Consider the following 21,916-nt stretch of genomic DNA (forward strand, 5'->3'; position numbering starts at 1 on the left):
GGATTTTGTTCCTAGATGTCAACGCTGTTTTCAGGATTAATTTAATTCTTCTAAAGTATTCCTTACTAAGTTTTATTTGCATTTGTTCATGTTTTATTGTTGATTCTTCATCAATTCCCAAATATTTATACACTCCCTCTTGCTCAAGTTCTTTTATATCACATTTGTGTCCCAAACTGATGTTTTCCTGGTGCTGCAGTTTACCTGCTTTAAAGGTTGCTTTTGCACATTTATCAAGACCAAATGACATTCTTACATCATCTGAAAAAGTTTTGACAACCTGGAGTTGTGCTTTCAGTTCCTCATCTGATGAGCTATACAGTTTTAATCTTTTAGTGAGTGTATTGCTGAAATTGTAAATTTTCTTCTAATGAGTAAATGTGTTGATGAAATGCCAGCTGCTTGCAGTATCGTACTTCTACATTACAGTACTGGCAAGTAGTGGTATAATTTGTCAAAATTAACACCCCTCCACCCCGATTGTTTTAAACCTTCCATCCTTAACCCCAGAATGCCCATTGATCACTATAAAGAGGAACTGGCAGACCCATTTTCAGACTAACTTCAGTTCCAGAGTGGGGTCAGAGTGGAGCTTAAGACTATCATGGGGGATCTTGTTGGCAACTGCTTATATGTGGGGGAGGATTTTTTTTTTTTGTTGTTATGACCAACCCTCATTTTTGTCCCTCCTTCCTCCCCTACTTTCATCTCATAATGCTGTTAATGGGCTGGTCTTCTCTACGGATCATGCCTTGCATCAGGAAATACTGAGACAAAAGTCTATCCCACCTGCCAGCACCTCACATGCTTAAACTACTAATTGAACCTAGGCTACATGGACCTAGTTAGGACTTCACCCATCTTACCAACGGCACTTCTCTAAATTAACATATTTCTGCATTGGATATTTGACTGTTTCTGCCAGTTTCTATCTGTCTATTTCTCTATGGCTTAAGCTATTCATGATATGCTTAAATTCTTACTCTATAACAAAACATCTACATTCTTGATCACTGAACTGTGGGACAGTATATGTAATGACAAATTTGGCATTTGTAATGCCATATCTAGCAAAACATGCTCTCAAGCCAGCCACTGTGGCACCTTTAAAATCTTTCATTTTAGCAAACTTTACAGTAGTAGTAAACACAAATCAAAAACTGGTCATCTGTGAAATGAAACCAATTTGTCCCAACCTTGATTTATGGTGTTTCTAGCGTACAACTGACAAACAGCTTTCTTAAAAATTCAGATTAATGAAATTGATGCCTACCCAAAATGTTTTACTGTTTTTTGTGATCATCAGGAATCTTTGTACCATACAGATCATCTCAAGTTATCTCTATTTAACTTAATCATATCTAAGTGTAATCAATGGATTTTCTTCAGGATGGTAAAACCAAACCACTTTATCAGTCATGAACATGATACCTTGAATGCAAATAAGTTCATATAATTTTGGAATATGCATGGTAACATATCAGGTCATACCTGTCATTGTACTTTGAATACTAAACCAGCACAGCTCCTGATGCCAAACAGCAGGACTAAACGCCTCCCAAACACATGTATGCTTGTTCTGGAAGTCAAAGGCAAAAACAACAAGCTGCTATTAAGCCAACACAGTTCCTAATTCCAAGCAGCAGAACTAAACACCTCCAATAAGCACAGTCAGAGAGGTGAAACTTATCAAAGATAAACTCAGCCAGATAGCCAAACTCACTGAAACAGGTCTTTTTAAATTCCAAAGGGATAAGCAAACAAGACGCCAATAAATGAACAACTTCAATTTTATTAAGCACCATGATACTGCTTTTCATCGGTGCCCTGCACCAACTTCTTCAGACTTTGAAAAATAACAACTCACACTTAAGTGCTGCTACATTTAAAGCCATTGCAAGCAAAGTCTATTACAAAACACACCCTCCAATTACCTTAAAGGAACAGGCACAAGTAGCTTCAATCTAACTAAATTGTTCCTATCCCATAAACACACAATATAAAAAGTTGTATGTGGTATAAAATATACAACTGTTAAACTAATACTGTTCCTTACATAGCACTTAAATAATGCAATTGAAAGTTAATTATATTATAAAAGCACACTTACTTTGAACCAAATACGCATAATAACACTGACAGATTAAAATAAATAAAAAGCATGCCATAATATTTCAAATAGTGATAAAAAGACATTCCATCTACCAAACGTGGTATAAAAAATATATATCAAGATCGCTCAGCCGGTCCTGTGTCCAAATCTTGATATATATTTTATACCACATACAACTTTTTATATTGTGTGTTTATGGGATAGGAACAATTTAGTTAGATTGACGCTACTTGTGCCTGTTTCTTTAAGGTAATTGGAGGGTGTGTTTTGTAATAGACTTTGCTTGCAATGGCTTTAAATGTAGCAGCACTTAAGTGTGAGTTGTTATTTTTCAAAGTCTGAAGAAGTTGGTGCAGGGCGCCGATGAAAAGCAGTATCGTGGTGCTTAATAAAATTGAAGTTGTTCGTTTACTGGCATCTTGCTTGCTTATCCCTTTGGAATTTAAAAAGACCTGCTTCAGTGAGTTTGGCTATCTGGCTGAGTTTATCTTTGATGAGTTTCACCTCTCTGACTGTGCTTATTGGAGGTGTTTAGTTCTGCTGCTTGGAATTAGGAACTGTGTTGGCTTAGTAGCAGCTTGTTGTTTTTGCCTTTGACTTCCAGAACAAGCATACATCTGTTTGGGAGGCATTTAGTCCTGCTGTTTGGCATCAGGAGCTGTGCTGGTTTAGTAGCAGATTGTACTTTGAATAGTTATATCCTTCCATCTTCCACAGTAACATTTTGTAAGCTCCAGGAACTCATTTTGTAACAGTGATAATTGTAGAATAACACACAAAAGCTCTTGGTATTTCAACAAAAAATGTTCCTTTAGATGGACTTTTCTTAACAGATTGGCTATATCCATTTGATTTCCTGGTCTATGTCAGACTATCAAGTCATGCTTTTAAATAATCATCAGTACCTTTTGTAATCTAGGCAGTGCTTTTGAAAGTGATTTCCTGAATATTTTCAATTGTTTGTATCTGTGTCTTTCGGCTTTTCCCGGTTAGGGGTCGCCAGAGTAGAACTCCAGTCTGCTAATGATTGGCAGTAGAGTTTTACGTGCCAGCTTGCCGGACCTATCGCACAACCTTCAATGAAGGAACTAATGGTTTATAATTTGGCATACATTCATTTGTCAGATTTCACACAAATATACACCGCAGCTAATATCTCTTTCACAATCTTTTAATCTACACATCTGTTAAGTGCTGTAGAGCCAAATGCTTTTGATCTTTTTTTTTTTTTTTTTGCATCAGCAATCACCATGAAATCTTTGCTGATTTGTAATGTTTTTTTCTTATTAAATCACCCAGTAAGACTACCTCTGATTCCTTTTATATGCCTATTTTCAGTAGTGGTTCTCATCTAAGTGTATACTCCTTTGGCAGGCTTAAGTTTCCCAGATGCATTAGTTTGCATTTTTGCATGGAATATAACCTGTTGTGTTGCAGACAAAGACATGAGTTTTGACAAGTCCTTTTCAGTCTCTCCTTTGCCCTGTATTTCATATTTTTATATCATCAACAAACATGCATACTTTTATACCAGACTTTCTGCAGTGCTGCTTACAAGGGCATTACAATTAATAAAATAGTGTAATTACATTGTAAGTCTTTAATGGCAAGATCCTTTCATCTCAATGGATTCCATTTTTTTACTTCCATTGTCACTTTCCAAACCCTATTGCCCTAATTACCAACTGTAAGAACTCTCTAAGATTATCAGATTTACAGGATAATATATTTCCCAGAATTTTTGGACATGAGGCCTCACTGTCTTAGAAATACTTAAAAATTTGTTTTTTCAGAAGTGATGCCGTGATTATTTTTTTTTGGCAGAGTGAGCACTTGATTCATAGATTAGCATGAGGTTAACTGCCCTTGAGGGCCACTGTAAACCTACTCAATTAACAAATGTGAGAATCAAACCTTGCACCTTGTGTCTGAAAAAGCAAAAATCTTGACCATTATGCCAACCTCCCATTTTAATGATTTCCATATTGTGCTAGTCCTTTGGAATGTTAGCTTCACTCCATGATTTGTTAGTAAGTTTAGTTATTGGCAAAACAGGTGCAGGCTTCATTTGGCAAACAACTTTAGTATGAATTCTATCATACCCTAAAGAGATTTGTACTTTTAGTTTTTGGCATTTTTGCATACAATCCTTTTGTCTAGTAAAATAACAGGATCAGCTCTTGTATCCCCTATACTTCTTTAAACCAGCTTTCTAAAACTTCACACAATTCCCTTTTTCATACCAAGCTGGATTGCTCAAGAACCTGCCTTTTACATCATCCTTTGCAACCACACCATAAAATGTAAACGTTTCTATCCCTCCACTTGTTTTACTTTCTTCATCTGTGCAACTATAAAGCTTTTATATCTCTTCTTCACTCAAACAGCTTTATTTGATATACTTTGTGCCTTCCTCTAACTACTGCCACCTCATTTAAATGCCATTTTGAGTTTCTCCTTGTAGATGTCCAATGTGTTTTATACAGAGATTTGATGACCCACAGACAGCATTTCTTTTGTCTTCTCTTTTAGACTGCACTACCTTAATGTGTCCTTGTTAGTACATTTTTGAATCACTGTCACATTTTTATTAGCATCTGTTCTCCTGATGTCTATAACAATTCAGTTCAAACTGGCTTGATATCAGAGTTAATTGTGAAATGCACTCTGTTAATCTCTTCTCAAATGGCCCTACACTTATCTAAGATATTCTGTACTTTTCCATTTTAGAACACAAGGTGTATGATGGTTTCTAAATAGGTTCCTGTGCTACTAGCGAACTAATGCCTTACAAAGAATGTCTGTAATCTTAATTTTAGCTGTAGAAACTGATCCAGTTAACATTTTGCAAACAAGTCTCCTGCCAAAATGGCCTCTGCTACAATCAGTAGCACAAGTGTCAAAAATGGATTAAATAGAGCCAGCAATATAATCAGCTAACCAAGCCACTATCCAGGTATTTTTAGTAGTTGTTCAATATAATAGGTGTGAGGTTCCAACCTTGTGCAATGAGGATTAGAATGAATTTCCTTCCCCAGGATTTAATAAAATCCATGTAGGCACAGTGTAGAGTCTACACAGAATGTATCCATGTACATGGCCATGGTTCACCATCGGCAGCACGCCATACATATTAATGATGGTGTACAGCCGAGGAGGAGCCAAGGAACATGGATATTAAATCAGAAGTGTAGCAGCTACATGTGGTTGCAGATGAGTGTAAGGCTCCCTGCCACTGTTGTAATGCTGTGAAGTGTGTCAATTGTATAATATGTCATTTTTATGATGTGTGTGTTTTTTTTTAATTACTTTATACATATATATATATATATATATATATATATATATATATATATATATGTTTTTTGTTACAGCATATGTGTGCAGCGTGGTTGGAAGTGCAACAATGCCAAGCTGTGCTCACTCACATATAGACAGCTGATGCCTGGCAGACATCTAAAAATAGAAACCGGATGTAATTAATTATCATAAATACATTTTTTCTTTTTTTTTTTTAAGTTTCGTTTGAGCGTCATGGCACAGAGCACAGCAGAGCTCAGCAGAGCTCATACATGCATGGCCACACCTGCCAGACATCTAAAAATAGAAACCAGATGCAATTATTTATTTATAGGTATGTTTAAGCATGTTTGCATAGCATGGCATGGTGCTCAGCAATGTAGAAGATAGCCTAGTAGAATATATGAAGGTATGCTAGTTTTTATAACATCCAGCTACATACATTGTTAGAGTTATGGTCTTATGTGTAGTATGTCTTGGGATCGAGTCCATAACAGGCAGAATATGACTGTAAATAAATGCAATATTCTTTTTCAATTTTATGAAACTATTGTGAATTTTGGCACTGCTGCACTCTGCTAAGCACTGCTCATTCATGCTAAGCAATGCATAAAAATGCTAACAGCTACCAATGTTTGTGCGGTGCTAAGCCTCACTAAAACCATGGTTCTGTAAGTTCTTATACTGCTTGCCTTCACTTAGTTGGTTTGGGTGCTGCTAAGTGACATGGCCATTTTTTGAATGTTACTGAATGATGAGTAAGGGTGAGAAAGCAGCATTTATTAAGCCCAATAGGTGGGAATTCTGCAACAGTCATTGGAGTTCAATCAACTTTTGGTATGGCTGGTGATGTTGGTGAAGGTGTGCACTTTTGGGCACAAAGGTGGTGTATTCAGGAGTCCAGGGTCATGGTTGAGCTGCTTTTTAAAACCCATGAACCCGGGCTGATGCAAGGCAGATTCTAGGGCACAGAGTGTAAGGCAGAGTCCTGGGACCATTTGGTCAGGTAACTCACCAGTGTTACTAATATCAGTGTCGTCACCATTATGATGACCTGAAAAGGAGAAAGAGAGGAACCTGGACACCTGGGTCCAGGAAGCTTGAGATGGGAATGCCCCACAAGTATGTAAGTATGTCTTCCTCTGTCTAACCAAAATGCAAGCTTAATGTCTGCACAACTGGTATGCATAATGGTGTGCTTCTCTCCCAACAGCTGCAGCTGAGAGGGCTCACAATGTCAATTCCCATGCCAGGCACCTAGCCAAGTTCCACCATGAGCATGGTATGTACAGATATAGTATGCCAACTGTAGTACAATAAGCAAAAAAGAGTAAAGCAGTATTTACTGCGATAAAGTGTACAGAAGAAACAACTGTAGTGCAATAAATGGGCAAGTAGAACTGTAGTGCAATAAATGGGCAATTAGAGCTGCAGAGCTGTAGTCCAATAAATGAATAATAAGAACTGTGTTTCAATAAAGCAATAAAAATACCAATAACAGTAAACAAGATGTTGTTCAGCAGGATTGTGTTGTCAAAACTATAGCAGTAAAGCTGTATGCACTGATTGTCTATGGTAAAGTTGCTGCAGTCAAGTATAACACTGTAATAAGTGTTACCAGCAAATCTAATGGCCTGCAAACTGTATTACTTAACTCATAGTACTGCACAAGGCTGTCTCCAGGCCAGTATTGGTCACATAATGCTCTCTCTTCCTCAGACATCAGGTAATAAAGGTATATGGGTGAGGTAGTTCAGTCCATGGGCAGATACTGTGTGTGTGGACTTCCCAGATATTTCAAATCAATAACAATAGACTGTGTTCACTAACATTGTTGATTCTAAAATACAGTTTTTTTCAATATATGCAGTATGGCTGTACTCCATGCATAGGTTCATAGGCTCATAGGTTCATACTAGGCTATCTGCCCTAGGGCATTTATAAGCCTAGCCAGAGTATGTTTGGCTTTCGCCACCCATTTTAAATTAATTTTGCTATGCCCTTTTTCGAGGTTAGTATACTGTGCCTCTGTCTAACAGTGACACAGAAGTGATACCCGGGGTAAACCTACGATCTCCCATCCACTCATCAAGATTCCTCTTGAAAAGAGCCAATGAGGGACTCTGCCTAACCTGGACTGGGATTTTATTCCAGAGTGAAGGGAGCCTCTGGGTTATGAATCTGTCCCTCCAGCATGTCCTATTTATTTCAGTGCTGAGGTTCAAGTCTCTCGGCGTGTAGCTCGATGGGATTTGAATTTTTTGAGGTGCAGCATGTCCCTTAATTCCGGGTTGGACATGGCCTTATACGTCAGGCACAGGTCACCTCTGAGCAGGCGGTATGCCACTGAGTAGAGCTGGAGTTTCTTTAACCGGGCAGCATATGGCATCTGTTTGAGCCCATTGATCCTCTTGGTGAGGTACTTTTGGGGTCTTTCCAGTTGCTGCAGGTGTTTGGTAAGGTACATCCCAAAAGGGGCATTGTACTCAATTATGGGCCTGATGAGGGATGAGTAAAGAGGCATGACGACCTCCCCTAATCTAGATGTGAATCCCTTCATGATTAGGTGGGCTATATAAAATGTTTTTCTAACCACTTTGGCCACGTGGTTGTCAAATGAGAGATTGCTATCAACTTGGGTCCCCAGGTCCCTAATTACTTCTTCTGTACTTAATGGATTACCACCTATGTGGTAATTTGTGGGCACTTTGTTTTTGCCACAGGGGATGACTATACACTTTTTGGCGTTTAGCTTGAGGCCATGGCTCTGGCACCAGTTGTCTGTTTCTATGAGGCCCTTTTGGAGGATGCTTGTGTCGGCTGGGGAGTCAATTATGGCGCCCAGTTTGCAGTCATCTGCGAACTTGGTCAGCCACAGTCCTTCTGTGTTGGCCTGTACCTCCGAGAAATATATACCAAACAAGAGAGGTCCCAGGACTGAGTCTTGTGGGACGCCACTTGTAACTGGTTTGGAGTCTGACATGGCTCCAGCAATTCTAACCATGTGGGTTCTGTCCTTGAGCCAGTTTGCAACCCATCTAGTGACATAGGGATTTATATTTAAGCTGGTGAGCTTATCTATAACGCCCGAGTGGGGTATTGTATCGAAGGCTTTTGCGAGGTCCAGATAGGCTGTGTGGACCACCTTCCCTTCGTCAATGGCCTCGGTGACTGTTTCAAAGAAGTCAACCAGCTTTAAGAGGCAGGATCTGCCCTTAACAAAGCCAAACTGGGTAGGATCCAGTATCTGTAGGTCCCCAATATCTTTATTTATGAGGTCCATGATGATCCTTTCCATAGCTTTGCAGACCAAGCTAGTCAGGCTTATGGGGTGATAGTTTCCAGGGTCTGTTGAGGCACCACCTTTGTGGAGAGGGACCACAGTTGCTGTATGCCACTCTTTGGGTACATATCCTGTAGTAAGGCTGAGATTGAACAGTAGTTTTATGTTTGGGTTTAGCTCTTCTTGGAGTTCATGTAGGACGCAGCCTGCAGCATGTGTGTTCTACTGTCACGGCAGTCTAGTATAACACTGTAATAGTACTAGAATGCCAGAGGAATGTCCTGTAACTCATATTGCTCAATTCATAGTATAATTCTAGGTGAACTACAGGCAAGTATCAGTCACTGAAAAGTCAGCAGGGACTCAGTCTTCTTTTTGCAGATGCTCCCATTAGGGGTTGCCACAGCAGATCAACTGTTTCCATTACTTCCTGTCCTCTGCATCTTGCTCTGTTACACCAATCACCTGCATGTCCTCTCTCACCACATCCATAAACCTTATCTTAGGCCTCCCTATTTTCCTGTTACCTGGCAGCTTCATCCTTAGCATCTTTTTCCCAATAGACTCTGCATCCCTCCTCAGCACATATCCAAACCAATGTAATCTTGCCTCTCTGGCTTTGTCTCCAAACCTTCCAACCTAAGCTGACCTTCTAATATACTTATTCCTAATCCTGTCCATCTTCATCACATCCAGTGCAAATCTTAACATCTTCAACTCTGCCACGTCAAGCTCTGACTCCTGCCTTTTTGTCAACGCCACTGTCTCCAACCCATATAACATAGCTGGTCTCACTACCCTCTTGTAGACCTTCCCTTTCACTCTTACTGGTACTTGTCTATCACAAATCACTCCTGACACTCTTCTCCACCCACTCCATCCTGCCTGTACTCTCTTCTTCACCTCTCTTCCACACTCACCATTACTCTGAACTGTTGATCCAAAGTACTTAAACTCATCCACCTTCGCCACCTCTACTCCCTGCATCCTCAACATTCCTCTATCCTCCCTCTCATTCACACACATATATTCTGTCTTAGTCCTGCTGACTTTCATTCCTCTTCATTCTAGAGCATATCTCCACCTCTCCAGGGTCTCCTCCACCTGTTCCCTACTTTCACTAAAGATCACAATGTCATCTGCAAACATCATAGTCCACGGGGACTCCTGTCTGATCTCGTCTGTCAACCTGTCCATCACCATTGCAAATAAGAAAGGGCTCAGAGCTGATCCTTGATGTAACCCCACCTCCACCTTAAACACATCCGTCACTCCCACTGCAGACCTCACTGCTGTCACACTACCCTCGTACATATCCTGCACCACTCTTACATACTTTTCTGACACTCCTGACTTCCTCATACAATACCACAACTCCTCTCTAGGCACCCTGTCATATGCCTTCTCTAAGTCTACAAAAACACAATGCAACTCCTTCTGACCTTCTCTGTACTTCTTCATCAACACTCTCAGAACAAACATTTCATCTGTAGTGATCTTTCCTAGCATGAAACCATACTGCTGATCACTAATCATCACCTCCCTTCTTAACCTAGCTTCCACTACTCTTTCCCATAACTTCATGCTGTGACTGATCAGTTTAATCCCTCTGTAGTTACTACAGCTCTGCACATCACACTTATTCTTAAAAATTGGTACCAAAACACGTTTTCTCCATTCCTCAGGCATCCTCTCACTTTCCAAGATTTCATTAAACAATCTAGTTAAAAACTCCACTGCCATTTCACCTAAATACCTCCATGCTTCCACAGGTGTGTCATCTGGACAAAGATCCTTTCCGTTATTCATCCTCAGCAATCTTTAGTTCCTCCATGTTAATCCACTGCACTTTATGATTCACTATCCGCACATCATCAAATCTTCTCTCCCTCTCATTCTCTTCATTCATCAACCCCTGAAAGTACTCTTTCCATTTGCTCAACACACTCTCCTCACTTGTGAGTATGTTTCCCTCATTATCCTTTATCACCCTTACCTGCTGCACATCTTTACTAGCTCGGTTCCTTTGTCTAGCCAATCGGTACAGGTCCTTTTCTCCCTCCTTAGTGTCCAACCTTTTATACAACTCTTCACACACCTTATCCTTAGCCTTCACCACCTTTCTCTTTGCCATGCACCTCATCTCCTTATACTCTTGTCTACTTTCTTCATCTCTTTGACAATCCCACTTCTTCTTCGCCAACCTCCTTCTCTGTTTACTCTCCTGTACTTCTTCATTCCACCACCAGGTCTCCTTGTCCTCCTTACTCTTTCCAGATGTCACACCATGCACCTTTCTAGCCATCTCTCTTACTAGCTCTGCTGTAGTTACCCAGCTATTTGATAACTCTTCACTGCCACCCAGTGCCTGTCTTAACTCTTCCCTGAACATCACCTCACAATTACCCTTTTTCAATTTCCACCATTTGATCCTTGGTGCTGCCCTCACATTCATCCTCCTCTTCTGGATCACCAGTGTTATCCTACAAACCACCATCCTATGTTGCCTAACTACACTTTCTCCTACCACCACTTTACAGTCTCCAATCTCTTTCAGACTGGCCTTTCTACATAAGATATAATCCACCTGTGTGCATCTTCCTCCACTCTTGTATGTCACCCTATGCTCCTCCCTCTTGTTAAAATACATATTCATCACAGCCATGTCCATCCTTTTTGCAAAATCCACTACCATCTGACCTTCTGCATTCCTTTGATTAACATCATACCTACCCAGCACTTCCTCATCCCCTCTGTTACATGCGCATTGAAATCTGCTCTAATCACCAGTCTCTCACAGTCATCACCACTTCATCCAACTCACTCCAAACTTTTTCTTTCTCTTCCATCACACACCCAACTTGTGGAGCATATGCACCAACAACATTCATCATTACACCATCAATTTCCAGCTTCATAAACATCACTCTATCTGACACTCTTTTCACCTCCAAAACACTCTTAGCATACTGTTCCTTCAGGATAATGCCTACGCCATTTCTCCTCCCATCCACACCATGATAAAACAATTTGAAACCGCCTCTGATACACCTAGCCTTGCTCCCCTTCCATCTGGTCTCTTGCACACACAATATACCAACCTTCATTCAGTCAATCATATCAGCTAGCTCTCTCCCTATACCAGTCATACTGCCAACATTCAAAGTTCCGACCCTCACTATCATAGTCCTAGCCTTTACCTGCCTTCGGGCATGCCTTCCCCGCTTCTCCTCCTTTGGCCAACAGTAGCCCAATTTCTGCCAGCACCCTGTTGGCCAACAGTACTGGTGGCGGTTGTTGTTAACCCAGGCCTCGACCGATCCGGTATGTATTTCTGTACTGTTCTCTGCATGTATGATTTGGCAGAATTTTATGCCAGATGCCCTACCTGATGCAACCCTCCCCATTTATCCGGGCTTGGGACCGGCACAAAGAAATACACTGGCTTATGCATCAGTCTATTAAATGCTTTGTATGCAGTACATTTTGCCACACATAGTCCTGGGTTCGAATCCAGTGGTATGTAGCACTAAATTTTTAGTATCAGTCAGATAATGCTAACATTTTCTCTCTCAACAGGAAGACAACAAATATATGGGTGAGGTAGCCTACATTATGAGCAGATATTGTGTTTAGATTTCACAGAATGTTAACATTAATACCAAGAATGTGTTCATCAGCATTGCTGATTCAGAAATAAAGTTGTGTAATCCCAGTATGGCTGTATCCCTTGCATGTCTGCACTAAGTTGCTGCAGTCTGTTATTACATTATTTGCAGATATCCCCAGCAGTCACAGCTATTGGGTTCTACTCCCATGCCTGCCAACTAAGGCATGACTACTGTCAAGTTTATTTGCTGTGCACAAACATGGCTCTCAAGTATCACAATTTCTCATAATGTAATTAAAACTGCCTAGTCCATCTGTCACATGATTAGCAGATAAATTATTACCTGGAATGCAATGTATTACCAAATCTATTTACAGAACTCCTGGGTAGTTATATAAGTCCACATCTTATGAAACTGTTCTGTGTAGTAGTATACCTGCATTATTTATTGCTTGGCCCATATTGACCCATGCTAACAGCTTTAGAGGTATGTACGTGTTACATCAGTTTTAGGATAATTGTAGTCACTATACTCAAATCTGACTCTACACACCTGTAGAGTATATATTTCATTATTTTCAGGGATATAATCTGCAATGCCAGTAATGGAATGTTTTTCTCTCTCTCCTCACCCCTTATCTTCATTTATTATTACTGTTATTTATTATTATGATTTAATATGAACATATTTTGTTTAACTATATTTTGGAAAATGAGGTTGATTATTGTTATGTTTTATTATGATTTAATAATAACATATTTTGTTAAACTAACTATATGTGAAAATGTGGTTGATTATTGTTATATTTTATTATGATGCAGTATTAACATATTTGGTAAACTAAACATTTTGCTGGCCCTATGGTTTACTTCATGTAGCATGCTAGCACCATACTGACTGTTATGTTATTTAATGTTGTGTTGCACATAATATACATTAACATGTATTTGTATAAATAAATATTATGCTCAATTCTGTTAGTAATAATGTTTTATTACTACCCGTAAATTATTGTTATATCTCATTTACCATAGCACATAAAGGTAGGCTGGTTCTGGCTGATCCCCTACCTTGCCTCAACCAGCTGACCAGTGGTGCCTCTCTGCTGCCCCTGCACTACCTGTGGTGTTGGGTAGTACTGCTCCATGGGACAGGGTCGGGCCCCTCTCTAGGAGCAGTGACAAGGGGGTAGTTGTCACCCAGACAGAACTGCCAGACTTAGTGTGCGGTATAGTCCACAATGGCTATGTTAGCCACCTGTGCTGGATTGAGGGTATGTTGGCCAATCTAGTTGGGCAGCCTCACCCTGGTGTCCAGCCTCCATCACAGCCACCTCGGGGCAGTGATGGAGTAGTGCTGACAGTCCCATAAATGGGGATGTAAGTCATGCTACTGCCATCTGGAGGCACTTGAGACTCAGATTCCACAACACCCTCCCTATCCAAGGTGTTCATCCTCATGTGCCACACATTGCCCCTGTCTGCTGTCTTGTCTGTCTTGTCTATTTGCAAATGCATCCTCACCTACCCAACTTACCTCCCCCATGTGTACCTATGTCCCTTTCCCAACATTCAAGTCTCACCTTCAAAAAAAAAAAAAAAATGGCACCTGTCCCAAAAAAATATATATTGTCCCATACATAGCTCTCCATTTCACACGTGTCCACTGGACACACGTAATTTAGTCCAACTGGCTTTACAATGCAGTTATGTTGTCCTCACTGCTCTCTCTGGGGTTTGAGAATCCAAATTCAGTACAAATTCTGTCATTAAAGTGCACAGTTGTTGCTGTACAGGAAATGGATAGCTATGGTTCTTTCCTGCACCCTTCCTGCACATCCCTACCTGCCTTTCAATATGTTTTCCCCTGCTTGCCCTCATTTCATGTCTTCCCTATTTCCCTTTTTTCTTTTCTTTATATTTTTTTAGTGCGGCACTGCATGACATACTGCATTGCGCAGCTTCACTAAGATCAGCTAAATAGAGCTGTAATGACTACATTGTAAGACACATGTACAAAAGAGCCACCTCTGCCATGTTTTGAACCCATCACACCTACAGCACATTGCATTAACCCACCACACCATGCAACTCTTAATTAAAACAAGTGGTTTAAACAAAACATAGTAATTGCCAATTACAGTCATTCGGCATGTGTCTGCAGAGTTGCGTGCCACTCCGCATCGCACAATCTGGAAAAAGTAATTGAAAAAATGTGAGTGTACCTTGGACTCTGCTGCAATAGTACACCATTAGACAGCCAAAAATATGATAATGGATGTAATTGTGGCCTGTGATAGCAGGTAAATAGGCCCTTTTATCAGCAACATGAAGAAAGTCACCTGCTAAGACATCCATGGCAAAATACATATTCATCTTGGACTCTGGTGCAGAACTAAATCCATATAAAGCAATGCACATACTGATGGATGTAGAAAATGTTTGTCACAGCCTGTATGTGTGTGCACATATATCTTGCAAATACACTTGCCTTAGCAGTCACTCAGTAGCTCAGTCTGTTAAATGCCTTGTATACAGTACATTTTGCCACATACAGTCCTGGGTTCAAATCCAGTGTTGTGTTGCATTTCAATTACATTATTGTGAAGACACCAATTAATGAATGACTCATGCACTCATTATCTACCCAAAGCATTGCAAATTAAATAACTGCTTTTCCATGCTGAAAGTCACAGGCCTGCAGGTAGGGACACTCTTCACATATCTGTATAGCATTACTATATGTCACCTAGTACTCTATTTACACAGTTGCCTAACATACGTACCTTAAACACACACCACAACTGGAGTGTAAAGGGTACCTTCAGCCTGCCTCCACAACTGAAGTGTAAAGGGTACCTTCAGCCTGCCTCTGCTTCTACAATAAGGCTGACACAGCTGACACAGATATACCTACAGCTTGTTTTCCTCCAAAGAGTTCACACTCTCTGCTTATGTATATTACCTGCAGCAGTAGATGCAGCCTGTGGTACACACAGATCTATGTAAAGGTTTCTCTAAAGAGCTACCGCTAGGACAATGTAGTCTCCTCACCCCAGTAATGTCCATCTCAACAGCTAAGAAAGGGGCCCTGTTCTACATGAAAGCCTTATGTATTGCACAGTGGTTGTGTGTCATTGCTAATAATAGTGCAACTCAGCTGTTTTGGCTGCAATTAGCATATCAGAGTCACAAATTGGTTTAGAGTCAATTACCTGTTAATAAGCAGCATGTTAAAATGCAAGCAGCTGGCTATGGGCAAACATTCTGTATTAGACTTTCCTCACACAGAGCACACTTTTGCGAAACATTACTCGTAGCACATTTCAACAGAAAAGTATTACACTCCACCAGGTATGTAACTTTATTTTGTGTATAACAGGATGCAGGTGGGAGGATAGAGGCATGGTGAATAGGGATTACAGCAGTAAGCATGTCTTAGACCTGTGGTAATGACATGTCATTGATATCCTGCTGTCTTACACATGCAGAGGTTGGTACAATATATCAGGATTGCATTGTCTTTTGTCATTTTGGCACACTGGTGTTGTTAGACTGTCCCTTTATAGTGGTCATAATAGCACACTGCTACTTGTATGGCACTGGACTTATGACATATTATTGGGTGGCTGGCCTTAATGGACACACCACAGTGGACTGGAGCATTGGGTGTATGATCATACAGCACAATCTCTCATGGCACACAGGGAACTACCTTGGTAATGATACTATCTCAGTTGTATCCACACATAGTATGTTGTCACACTGTGGGGTATGACATGTGTGAGCAAGCAGTGGATAGTGCCAGCCATTTTGTTCTTTCTTTACCTGTACATAGTGGACATCCATGTATTTGATCCTGTAATGTGTTTCCCTTTTGGTGGGTTTTAGGACTAATGTATCATAGACTGCATGCCCCCTTCTCAGATGCAGAAAATGAACTAATACTTCAAGGACTACAGCAGCATAATTACATCCTCTTATCTAGGGGGAGGCATAACAGGGAGCACAGGGCTGCATTGTGGGCAGACCTGAACCAGGATGTGAATGAGACTGGTCACCAGGACAGGACATATGAGGAGATTCAGCGTTGTGCTACAGACATGTTGAATGCTGCATGACAAAGGGCAGCTGATGTACTGAGGAATAGTGCCATCACCAGTAGATGGTCTGTAATAGAACAACCACACATGGCCACTGAGGAATACCTGGTGAACCTAGGGAAACATGACAGCTCACAGGCATGGTGCCACAGTATCCACAGCAGAGGAGCGTGGTCTATTTGCTGTGGTGGGGGGGGGGTTAAGATCAGTTGTACACTCCTAATCAGAATGTCACCAATACAGCAATTAACACAGTAGCTACTGTACATGTGAGATATATTCAGGTATTACCTTGTTGTGCTGCAACATGATTTGGTACTGAAATTACCTCAACCTACCATTTTTACAGGTCTGTCAGGAGTTGTCCAAGGCCATGGTCCTTCTCCTGGTAAGCTTGATATTTTTTTTTATGGAACATATATACGCTATTAAGGTTAATGGCCAGGATAAAGCCCTATGTACACTTACTGTTGTGTGTAACCAGAGTAGAATGTTTGTATGTTCCAGTCTGGAACAGTTACCTAAGTTTCCTAAAGTGGGTAATCACAGGAGTGTAGTTGAATGAGCAGAAACACTTTTGCAGTTATAGTTCAGAGCAAATAAGTCTCCTGGTGTACATGAGGCAATTAATCTGACATGCCTTATAAAAACCCAAAGGTTAATGGTACATACCTTAGGCATTGAAACTTGTATTTGTATTTATTTGTTAAGACAGGTGTACTGGGTTTTATGTGTTGTTTTATCAGGTATAGTGTCATACTGCATACCTAAAAGGTACATTGTACTGGTCAAGTGCTACTTGATTTACCTGATGTGCTTCTTATAAAGGCATTGAGTCGAATGTGTATTTTGTTTTGAGGAAGTGTGTTGTGCATGAAAACTGAGATGAGAAGATGTGAGACTAGTAATGCAGTTATATATCCTCATTATTATGACTCTTTGTGGATTTTCATTACATAATAGTGCAGGCAGTAATGTGCTCCTTTTGTCTTGGTTTCAACAGGTGAAGGGGGGTTAGGGTCTCTCCCCACACAACATGATGTCAGTGTCTCTTCAGACTCTGATGATGATAGTGACCACAGTGAGGCACAGGTGGAGTTGTTGGGGGCTGAGTTTGTCCCAGAAGTTAACATCCCTCTTCTGCCCCCATTGTCACTGCACAAAGTCAGTATGCCCACACATACCCAGTACCCACAGTCCTCAAATATTGGACAGCCAAATAATGGAGATATTGAACAGGCCAGTGTGGCAACTATGGATTTGGTGACTGTAGACACTGGCCATAGCCAGATAGCTGGTGAGGTCACACACAGGTGGATTGACAGGAATGCTTATAGAAGGAGTGTTGTCTGTCCACCACCTGTTGCAGGTGTCACATCATGGATCACTCAGCACATGTTTTGGGCCATGATGGAGGCACAGACACGTTCTGAATGGAACACCAGATGTATGCTTAGGGTTATGGATGCAGCGACACTGCTTCCACCACATTGTGGACACCCTGGATCAGTTCACTGATGAAGTGGACAGTCAGTGGGATGAGACAGTGTCTGTCTTGGACCACACATTGTCTGTGCTGGAGTGTGAGTTTGGAGTTGGGCATCAGACCCATGGAAGTAGGTCAGCAGCACTACCTACTGAGAGTCCACATGGCTGTACAAGGTTATGGTCCCATAGTGGCAGTACATACAGCGCAACATAGAGGAGTGTGCTATCCACACCAAGATGTGGCAGACCTTGGGCATGTGGTCCTGGGCAGTCCTGTGGGGGGATATGGTCCCAGCAGTCACCATCAGGTAGTAGCGCTGCGTCTGACCTTGGGCATGGTGGTGCCAGTGCAACTCCTGGCAGAGCCAGTTCCCATGTTCAGGGCCAAAGACTATGAACTGTCAGCTCTACCATGTACAGTCCAAAGCTGTCCAATATACACATGTGCAAGGCTAGCACTGAGCTTGACTGTGTACATGCCCACACCACTGCAGCATGCAGGTCACCTACAGACACACATGGCACCTCTTCATGGTCCATCTAACCTGCTTTTCTTCCTGACTTACACACATGTTGTCAACCATTTGGGCCAGCCTAGGCCTCCAGCAGCCCCAAACATCACCCTGTGCAAGTGATGATACCTGTGCCACATCCCTGTCATCCTTCCCATCAATGCAGGGGAATGAAGCTATGTGTCTGATGCACAGGTTGACTATATTACTTGACATGCACTTGTGTAATGTAGTATTGTTTTGCCATGCCACACAGTGGTCACCAACATAGGACAATGGCAGCAGTCAGCATACTCATGCACTTATAATTTGTGATAAGGTCTGCTACAGGGAAGGTGTGACCTTGCTGGAGTGCATATGCTGCATATCTGTAGGGAGCACAGTAGATGGATGACTCACTGTAAGGACATTAACCTGTTATGTGACATTAGTACTGCATGCTTGTGGGAGACATTTGTCTAGCAGACAAACACACCCTTGAAACAGACCCTGCCTAATGGTACACAGAGCACCTCAGTGCACCTCAGCTCATGCTATCTGTTTGATTGGCTGGTCAGCCATCATCTCAACACATGGCATCTGCCTGAGTCCCTCTTGGACTGAGGGAATAAGTGCTGGTCCTGTACCAAGGGGTATACAGATGCCTCTGATTGTGAGGGCTGTAGTTAAATTCACATGTCCTATGGCTCCATAACATGACTTATACTGCTGTAACAGCCTCACACACAAAGTGGCGACATTCAGGCTAGCATCACTTCCACTCACTTCATACAGGACATGCCAAGGCACACACATACTGCAAGTTGGCTGTATGCAGATTAGAACACTTACCTATGTACTGGTACACACTACAGATCACAGTACCCGATGTAGGTAACACAACTCATGTCTGCTACTGCTGTCAGTTTAGAACATATAATGCTTGTCGATATCAGCAAACCATGTTGGGGTTAGTCATTTGGGGGGCCACATCACCTATTGCAAATAAAATGATGCAAAACCCTAACTATGTCTAAGTTACAAAGGTTATTGTACTTACGCCATATTCATTTAAACATGCACCATGTTGGGCAGAGTGACATTAGAACCCCTACCTATCCAGGCTTATATGCTATAGATCCCAGTACTTATCACATGTAATGGCTTATATCTGATACTACACTGTCACTTAGTAGTCTTAAGGTGGCTGACATAATCAGGCCTTGCAGAAGAGGGCAGTTTGGAAGCCAACAGCAAGTTACGGGCCCAAAAAGTGCACAACCATTGCTGCTGGATAGTCCATGAGGGCATGTCTGTTGTTTTGCAGGACTCTACACACACACACACACACACACACACACACACACACACACACACACACACACACACACACAGACACCAAGTGGGCTACAGTGACATTAGAACCACTACCTATCTAGGCTTATACACTATAGATCAAAATGCTTATCGCATGTGCCACAGCCTATACCTAAAGCTGCAGTGTCAGCTTATAGACTTAAGGTGGTTGACAGCAGGCCTTGTAGAAGAGGGCAGTTTGGAAGCCAACAGCAAGTTACAGACGAAAAAAGTGCACAACCATTGCTGTTAGATAGCCCATGAGGGCATGTCCATTACACACCGAGTCGGCTGTAGTGAGACTAGAGCCCCTACCTACCTAGGCGTATACACAAGAGATTACAATACTTATCGCATGTGCCACAGGTTAAGTCTGTAATTTATGTGATTGCAGGCACAGTACTTGTGCATTACACAAACTAGGCTTGTGTTTAACAGCATCTGTATCCTGCAGAGTGATACTGGTTCGTACTGTTATCTCCATCTATTGTCTTAGCAGAGAGATAACTGTTGTTATCCTAGCTATGTGTATACAGTTACCAGTATGGCCATATGTGACTACTTGCAGTTAGATAGGTGACACTGTGGGCAGGGACAATGCACCCTGTCCATACACGAGTTGACACCATTGTACATTACACCACCTGCTCACCTGTGTCTGTCTATTTGGTGACATCCATCAGGCATAGGGGTCTGTAGGTAAGTGGATTATGTATTGTTGCACCCTTAGTTTGGATCCTTTGAGCAACATTAAGGTTGTGTGATAGTGCATATTTACTCATCTTTATTAGAGTATGTTGGACAATGCAGACATCCCCACACATATTTCTGTATATAACATGGATGTATATATAAATGTAGCTGTGTATGTGCATGATATGTATATGTGTTATGTCTATGTATCATTTTAATATATATATATAGCTATATATATCAGTATATACCTATTTGACACTACATAGCGATAGATATACTATGCATGTGAGAGAGAGAGATACCGACAGATTGATATGTATACGCATATGTCTGTATGTATAGACATTTATACATAACAAGTCATTTCAATGAAGGGCCAACAGAATTGTGCTAATTTTTACTAAGTATATAGGCATGCCCAGTTGGACCATCAGTACTTATAATGTGACTCCAGGCCACACGTCCCTTTATTCTAGTCTGGGATTTTGTATGTTACAGGCATTAACATCCACCCCTGTTTCTGCAGTACTGCACTTTACTCAAAATGTCTACAGAATTCCTCAGCTGTCTGCTGTACTAAATATGTGGCTGAAGTTGGTAATGTTACACCACCAACAGACTGACAGTCTGCAAACTTCACAACTGTCCTGATTTTCACAGAATGTCCAGAGTTTTGCCTCATATGTTTGGTCTGTTCTTCATACATTTGTGGCCTTCTGGTGCTTTATTGAAGGTTGACGTCAATACATTCTACTAACTACAGACAAACAATTGTGTGTCAGACTTTATATCTATCAGAAAATATGTACTACTGCAACACCTTTAATACCAGCAACTGTCTAGGTTTATGTGACCGATATTTAAACTCTGTCCCTATGTTTGGGCCTTTGTCCCATCAGTCTTTCTGGCTTTGTCCAGATTTCTTGCACCAAGAGGTTGGGACGTGTGAGATTCTGTAAAACACCAACATACTATTACCTCACATGCAAAAGATGTGAGTATTTCCAGATTAGAACCAGATTAGAACCATCAACATCATCACCTGTGCTAGCTTCCCTAGTCCACTGAGCCACACAGGTCACTAGACAGAGAGGGATCATTCATCACACAACAGCATGCATATGTACATTGTTATCCTGGATGAAGAGAGAGACATACAATGTGTGAGCGTTATCTATGTTGCAGCCCTGAGATTGCCAGATCCACTTATATACCATAGCTGATGTTCTGTTAAAGCAGTTGTATGGCTACACTGCTGTATTGAGGATGGGGGGGACAACAGCACATGATAAAGTTGGGTAGACAGTTGTACAAATATCATGTGCACTCACTGTTTAATAACCTCTCCCTTCCCTGATGTTGTGAATATTCCAACCATGAGGCCTAGTGAAAGTTAAGGAATACAAACTAGTGGACTGTTTATCAGTTGTCCCATGTGTATGTTAACTCTGTCCAAATAACCTACTATATTTCCTT

The sequence above is a fragment of the Protopterus annectens genome, chromosome 8.part0 (genome assembly GCF_019279795.1).
Source record: "Protopterus annectens isolate FY-2018-M chromosome 8.part0, PAN1.0, whole genome shotgun sequence".
NCBI classification, from domain to species: Eukaryota; Metazoa; Chordata; order Ceratodontiformes; family Protopteridae; genus Protopterus; species Protopterus annectens.